Source organism: Carassius carassius, chromosome 31, assembly GCF_963082965.1.
Source record: "Carassius carassius chromosome 31, fCarCar2.1, whole genome shotgun sequence".
NCBI lineage: Eukaryota > Metazoa > Chordata > Actinopteri > Cypriniformes > Cyprinidae > Carassius > Carassius carassius.
The window spans coordinates 10680167-10688160 of record NC_081785.1 but is presented as its reverse complement, the minus strand read 5'-3'; the positions used below and the strand labels follow the sequence as shown (position 1 = coordinate 10688160).

Sequence of the window (7994 nt, the reverse complement as noted above, 5' to 3'; positions counted from 1 at the left end):
CCACTTCATGATTGTGTCCCACTTGTTGATTCTTTACAAAAAAATACAGCTTCATCTTTATGTTTGAAGCCTGAAATGTGGCAAAAGGTTGCAAAGTTCAAGGGGGCCGAATACTTTCGCAAGGCACTGTGTATATATATTTTAGTATATATATGAAATTATAAATATTTTAGTATGTGCTTTTCTTTTTATTATTTTAAATGTCATTCAGTTCAGTGCTTTCTTTAATTGATGTATAACTACCTGCTTTTAGGTAATTTTTCACTTTTGTCTTTTAACCATCCTTTTTTACTTCCAGTAAGTTTATTTATTTTGTTTTACCACAACTGACAAGAACACAAGAAGGGACTATATTATAATGCAGTTTTGATCACTTCAGTAAGGGAGATGCTTCTTTCTGCATGTCTGCTTTTTTAATTGTGTTTTGGTTGTTTGTCTTATTATTGTCCTGTCACTATTTTTAAGGTGGAGATTTCGCACAATCGGATATAATATGAAAATGACAGAAGTGCTATGACATCTTAAAGAAAAGATGTTTGTACTGTTTCTGTGAGGAAAAAAGTGTGTAAAGGAAGTAGTGTCTTTGTCTAATGTTTTAAATTGTATTTTAAAGTTCAACAATAAAAAGAAACTAGTATTCTCTTTGGATGGTTTTCTTTTCTCCTGTATGTTCACATTAGTGCTATATCAGTACTTTATCAATTTAATCTTAAGATATATGACTTCTCTTTTCTTTTCCCCTCTCTCCCATAGTTGTTATGCGTATCTACCGGTATGTTTCATGCAAATGAACATGTTTCTACTAATCACAGCTGTCTGAAGATACTCCTCTGAAGAAAAGACGCACATGATCTGAATAATATTTAAAGCTGATTAAACGTGGCCCCTAAACCATGTACTTGCAGATACCATCACGCAGAAGCGGAACGAGAGATGACCGTGCGAATCGTTCTTAAGAGTCGGATCTTTTCATTTGAATCGGTTAAACTAGTTTAAAAAGCTTATCACTGCAGATAAGAAACACAGCTATATTTTTAGTATTATAGTATTATTACAGTTCTAGTAGGCTATAGCTTACTAAAAACTAATTCAACCAAGAGGTGTTTCAAACCATTTTAATATTGCTTTATTTCAAGAGCAAATTCTATTTAGCTTCTAATTCTAAATGACTTTATGTTTTATGCTCTGAATCATGGCTGCAACAAACTGATATTGGACACATGAAACTAACATAAACACCCTTAGCATAATTAAAAAGTAATAAACAGCTTTTTGTGCCTTATAATGACTTTACTGGGACTCTTAAGAGCATGTAAATATGCCACGCGACGGGGTAATTGCAGCAGGGCGCAAAATAACTTCTGAATCGGGCATTGAACCAGTTAGTCGTTAGTCATTAGTCGGGGAAGTCGTGAGAGTCGGACTTGCAATCGGAAGGTTGTGAGTTCGAGTCTTGGGCCGGCAGGAATTGTAGGTGGGGGGAGTGCATGTACAGTGCTCTCTCCACCTTCAATACCACGACTTAGGTGCCCTTGAGCAAGGCATTGGCTCCCTGGGTGCCGCAGCATAAATGGCTGCCCACTGCTCTGGGTGTGTGTTCACTGCTCTGTGTGTGTTCAAAATAATCGATCAAAAATAATCGATTCGTTAAAATGAAACAGACTCCCCAACACTAGAACAGTTTCAGCAGACTGCTTAAACCAATAAAACGTTTTGTTGCAAATTGTAAGTTGTTATCACCGAGGGATTTCTTTCTTTAAGGTGTCTGTTGTATGTGTCTAGAAATGCAGCATTTAGACATCGTTATTCTGCCCACCTGTGTACCACTTTTGCTATGATTGCTATGGCTTTTTGAGCGACTTCCTAACTGCCCAATCACAGACAGAATCTGCACGGCTTCTCAGAATCGGATTGGTTAGGGGGCGGGTCTTGTCGGTAAACTAATAGAAGAGACACTTACTTACCGCCACTTTTTCATCTGTCATGAAATAACGCTGCGACAGTAAAGACAGTGTTTCACAACCGGATAGCTGGACTTTTGATTTAATCGACGTGATTTTTCTTCAAGGTTTGTAAAGCCGCCTTGGTATAAATTTATGTTTCTTCCTAAAGTTTGGACTGATATGTTTTAACCGTTTTAACGGCTGTGCATGAAACTTATTTCATGCTCTGGTATCTTGTGCTTTCTAAACTGTTATTATTTAGCTTTAAAGTAGAATTTATTCGTTATATCATAATTGAAACACTGATGGTTGCATGCAAATAGGTTAATAGTTGGAAAGTATGTCTGAAGGACCCAAACAGCTCGTGAAGCTCCTGTCAGGTGCTGTGACAGGGAGGAGCTTCCTCCAAAACAAAGAAATTGAAAAATCAAACCACTTTAGCTGTTGTAACGAAATTGTCGAGAAGCACCCGGCTGCAGCCTGCAGATCGAGGACGCTGTCTCTGCACGCGTTGATCTATCGTTGCACGCGCAGCCCCGCCCCACACCTACTCTGATTGGTTCGATCGTCTTTCAAAGACATACATGATAGGAAATGTGTGCGTAGTTGGTGTAGGACGGAGAATGCTGTTTTAAAAGCTAAACACACTGTACAGTTTTACAAAGCCTTTACTATAATGCAGTTTTTTATTGTTAACTTGACTCTCTATGTCTGATTTATTGAATCAAGAGATGTTAGCTGCTGCAAGTTTACTCTTCTTGACCAGATTAATTCACAAATGAATAATTGGTACATTCTAAAAGCACGCTTAACGTGAAAGTACGTGGCTTTATGCATTAAAACAGTGTTTTAAAAAGACCAAACTCAGTAAACAAATTATTAATAAAGCATTCTATTCACAGACAAGCAGATATGAGCACAGAATACGAACACAAAGCGTTTAATTTCCACCCATAACCTGCTTGTCTGTAAATAAAATGTGTTATTAAAAATGTTTACTGAGTTTGGTCTTTTTAAAACACGTTTTAATGCATTACGCCACGTTACGCGTTTTCCTTTTAGTCTAATGGTTTTCTATGGGAGGAAAACGCTTAACACGTAATTAAACACATTGCATTCTTATTCTGGACTCATCTGCCTGTCAGTGAATAGAATGCTTTATTATTAATTTGTTTACTGAGTTTGGTCTTTTAAAACACTGTTTTAATGCATTAAGCCACATTAAACGTAGAATGTCCCGAATCATTCCAGCTGATCGAAAAGATTCGGCTCAATGGTCACAAAATGGATATCGGAGAAGATACCAATTTAATATAAATAGATGATACTTTATAAAGTTTATCTCAATATTTGACAGTGGCTGTGAGACTGCACTAAAATAAGAGCATGATTATCATGAAATTGTGTTCGTTACTATAGCAACGGTTTACAGGTATGTCCTTTCAGAATCATCACTGGCCGATAGAAATAAAAGTTTATCGATTTCTTCACTTTCAAATAACGAGGAGCAGCATAATTTCCTGAAATAAAGGGGAGAAAAAGTCTATGTTTTGCAATGTAGTAAAGAAAATTAAAAGTTTCATAAAAATTTAATTGGCAGACACATTAGAATATTGCAGTGTCATTTATCAACTGCATGATGGATAATTATATGTAACAATAATGATGATATGAAATAATATTTTCTAAAATTAATTCATAATTCAATCTTCTATCTGAAGACCTGATCGTCTTACTGTGGATACTCAAACCAATTAATTTACTATATTCGTATGTTAGCATAAAGATCAGCTTAATTTAACAAAACAGTCATTTCAGTGACATGGCGAGTTACAGGCTAATGGTTTTTTTTTCTTCTTTTGTGCAAAAAAAACATTAGCCTGCTCTGATAGTGGCCTTCAGCTCTTCTGCATTGTTGGGTCTGGCATATCGCATCTTCCTCTTCACAATAACCCATAGATTTTCTATGGGGTTAAGGTCAGGTGAGTTTTCTGGCCAATTAAGAACAGGGATACCATGGTCCTTAAACCAGGTACTGGAAGTTTTGGCACTGTGTAGGTGCCAAGTCCTGTTGGGCAATGAAATCTGCATCTCCATAAAGTTGGTCAGCAGTAGAAAGCATGAAGTGCTCTAAAACTTCCTGGTATATGGCTGCATTGACCTTTGACCTCAGAAAACACAGTGGACCAACACCAACAGATGACATGGCACCGCAAACCATCACTGACTGTGGAAATTTTACACTGGACCTCAAGCAACGTGGATTGTGTGCCTCTCCTCTCTTCCTCCAGACTCTGGGACCCTGATTTCCAAAAGGAAATGCTAAATTTACTTTCATCAGAGAACATAACTTTGGACTATTCAGCAGCAGTCCAGTCCTTTTTGAAGCGAGACGCTTCTGACGCTGTCTGTTGTTCAAGAGTGGCTTGACACAAGGAATGCGACAGCTGAAACCCATGTCTTCCATACGTCTGTGCGTAGTGGTTCTTGAAGCACTGACTACAGCTGCAGTCCATTATTTGTGAATCTCCCCCAAATTTTTGAATGGGTTTTGTTTTACAATCCCCTACAGGGTGCGGTTATCCCTATTGCTTGTACACTTTTTTTTCTACCACATCTTTTCCTTCCCTTTGCCTCTCTATTAATGTGCTTGGACACAGAGCTCTGTGAACTGTCAGCCTCTTTTGCAATGACCTTTTGTGTCTTGCCCTCCTTGTGTAAGGTGTCAATGGTTGTCTTTTGGACAACTGTCAAGTCAGAAGTCTTCCCCATGATTGTGTAGCCTACATTACTAGACTGAGAGACCATTTAAAGCCCTTTGCAGGCGTTTTGAGTTAATTAGCTGATTAGAGTGTGGCACCAGGTGTCTTCAATATTGAACCTTTTCACAATATTCTAATTTTCTGAGATACTGAATTTGGGATTTTCCTTAGTTGTCAGTTATAAACATCAAAATTAATTTTTTTTATTTTTATATTCTAATTATATGACCAGCACCTGTATATATATTTCTTTTTTTTTCTATATAGCTTCTGACCTTTAAATCAAAACATACTCATGATTTTATGGCCTCAGTTACTGCTTTATTTAATCAGAAATGCAGTCTTAATATTATTTGTGTATTTGGCTTTCATTTAATTAGAAGTAAACAAATATAAGGATAAAAAATGAGGCATCATATTTACGTTCATGTTAACGATGTAAGTCATCTAGTGTGTGGTGTTGTTATAGACAACACCACAAATACATTTTCTTTAACACTTTTCAGGGTCTAAGCAGAATTAGTTTAAAACAATTGTAAGTGTCTCCTCTTAAATTTTTGTTTCTTCACATTTTTAAAGCTTATTTGGATGCATGTATTTTTTCTACTGTGGTTGAAATATTTATTTTGAGTTAATTTCAATTTCTTTATATGTAGCACTTGGAAAGCAGTACTATGAAGATTGACTTGGAAACCAGGAGTTGCAGCGCTGCAATCCACTGTCGTGATGTGTGCCGTTCATATGGGAAACTGAAAGTCCTCAACAATCTCAATCTGACATTGCCTCAGGGCCAAATGTGAGTCCACCATTTTGGCTTTTTAAATGTGTTTTCAGGCTACACTAATCTTGAATGCTTAATTTAAGCAAGAAAACATGCCCAAATTCTTACCTGATGTTCATGTGACATGACATCCCTTAGGAGTTCTCTACTAGTAGCAAAACAAACCTCTAAAATACTCAATACTGATGGGCTAGAGAGTCTTAACATCTGGCCTTTGATCTGTGAATGCAATGTGATGCAACTGCAGAGGCAGCTTGAATTCCCTTTTATTTACTATATATATATATATATATATATATATATTGTGACACGTGTCCCGAGCTCTCATCGGCGTCGCCCTGGAAACCGAGCAGTCACACCTGCTCCTGCTCGTCACGGGCTGAGTGGCCACATCTGCGCACCATCAAGAGCTGCCTTCTTAAGCACAGCAAACGAACACAGAGGTGAGAGATGTCTCCACGAGACTCGGCTAAACCTATCTATCTGTTTTGTTTGCAGAGAGCAGTGTGTGACCGCCAGCCCCACCGCACATGGGAGAGCACAACGGACCCACACTACCACAGCGCACAGACCGATGAGAAAGCCGAGCACCCTGCACCAAGCCACCTCACGCCACCGCCTTCAACCCTATATTTATTAATAAAAATCCAACCTTCGGGGAACTCACCTGTACCTCCTCGTCGTGTCCTTCTTCACCCCGCCACAATATATATCACAATTACCTAATTTTTATATCACCATAGGTCTGACGGGTCTATATTCCCATCTCCTTCTCATAATTATGGAGTTTTTATTGTTACAGTCGCGTTGCATTTCAGTTGCTTGTTTAGAACGTTAAAAAGGTTTGAAGATTGTAACATGTTTTTGAAAGATGACTCTTGAGCTCACCAAGGCTATATTTATATTATCATACAGTGTAAAAAACATACACAAAAACAAGTAATACTATAAAATAACTATTTTCAAAATGTAATTTATTCCTGTTACAGCAAAGCTGAATCTTCAGTAGTCATTAATCCAGTCCACCAGTACTCAAGAAATCTTTTTAAAATGCTTACTTGGTGCTCAAGAAATATATATATATATATATATATATATATATATATATAATATTGTGAATGTGCTTCTGAAAATTTTTTGTGTGAAACTGGTATACTTTTTTCTATGCTTCTTTGAATATAAAGTTAAAAAGAACAGCATTTAATTATAAATGTCTTTACTGTCACTTTTTATTAACTTTAATTTAAATATTAAAATTGACATTTTTTTATTCAAACAGGATTTGAATGACTCATTGTATTAGATGTGCAGTGGAGGATTGACTGGATCTTTGATTATGTTTGTTTCCAGTCCTTAGTTATGGGCTGCTGGGACCAAGTGGCTGTGGGAAGACTACGTTGTTGAAATGCATTGTGGGAACTCTAAAGATCTCACATGGTCATATCTCAGTGCTCAGGAAACCCCCCGCTTTCCCAGGACATGTAGTGCCAGGAAGGATGGTGGGATTCATGCCACAGGTGAAAGATTAGTAGAGGCCCGTGTTCACTGACAAAGACTAGTGTATGATTATTACCATAAATGAATCCTCATATATTTTTCCTCTTTCTTTTTTCATCTCTCTTTTCATCTTCCTAGACCTGCCACAGAAAAACAGCCTTGTGGGAAATCTCAGGTAAAATGATTTTTCATTTCATTCATGATTTTTTGCAATGATCAATGCAGTGATTTTTTTCCGAAAGGTATAGTTGACCTAAAAAAGAAAATTCTGTCATTATGTATGCACCCTCATGTTGTTCCAAACCATGTGAGTATTCCGAAGTATTACAATAACTATTTGTAAGAAACAGACTTATATTTAAAGGGGACATATCATGAACATCTGACTTTTTCCGGTTTTAAGTGCTATAATCAGGTCCCCGGTGCATCTACCAACCCAGGAAATGTGAAAAAGATTAACCCGGTAATTTTGTTTTGGTAAGCCTTTTTCTGCAAGCATCTGAAAAAATTAGCATGTCAGATTTCGCTCCCTTTGAGACGTGGCAAAGGGATCTTATTATAAAATCAACGCCCCTTTATCTGCACATTTCCACTCACGGTGCCGCCATTCTTGTTTTTGCAAGCCATAATGGTATACCAGTTCTAGCGCCATGGCAAAAGTTCAAACAAAGCATGCTAACTCTTCTATCCTTAGCTGCACAAACGAGCACATAACACTATTTAGAGTCCCAACCTCAGAGGAGACAAGAGAGAAGTGGATATATTTATGTACTGTATATTAACCTGCTGCCACACAGATCTAATATAAACATGCTATTTCTTTCCCAGCTGTTTACCTTCACAGACATAACAGACTGTTTTTGACTTTTCAACATAAACTTTTGTGTATTTGATAGTTTAAAAGCAATAACAATATTTCAACCAGTTCTTTGCTTATCTGTGCTACTTATTTATATATATATTACCATTTCTTTTATTTAGATGAATCTTGTTCTGCATTTTAAAAGCATG

General features: G+C 37.0%; 1 long non-coding RNA gene across 1 annotated transcript; it reads left to right on the top strand.

Moving 5' to 3' along the window:
- Positions 1-1958: 1958 nt before the first annotated feature.
- LOC132111520 (uncharacterized) lies at positions 1959-6998 on the top strand. The gene is made up of 3 exons (XR_009424816.1): positions 1959-2086; positions 5362-5501; positions 6844-6998. It is a non-coding gene; the product is annotated as an uncharacterized LOC132111520 (long non-coding RNA).
- Positions 6999-7994: the final 996 nt, after the last annotated feature.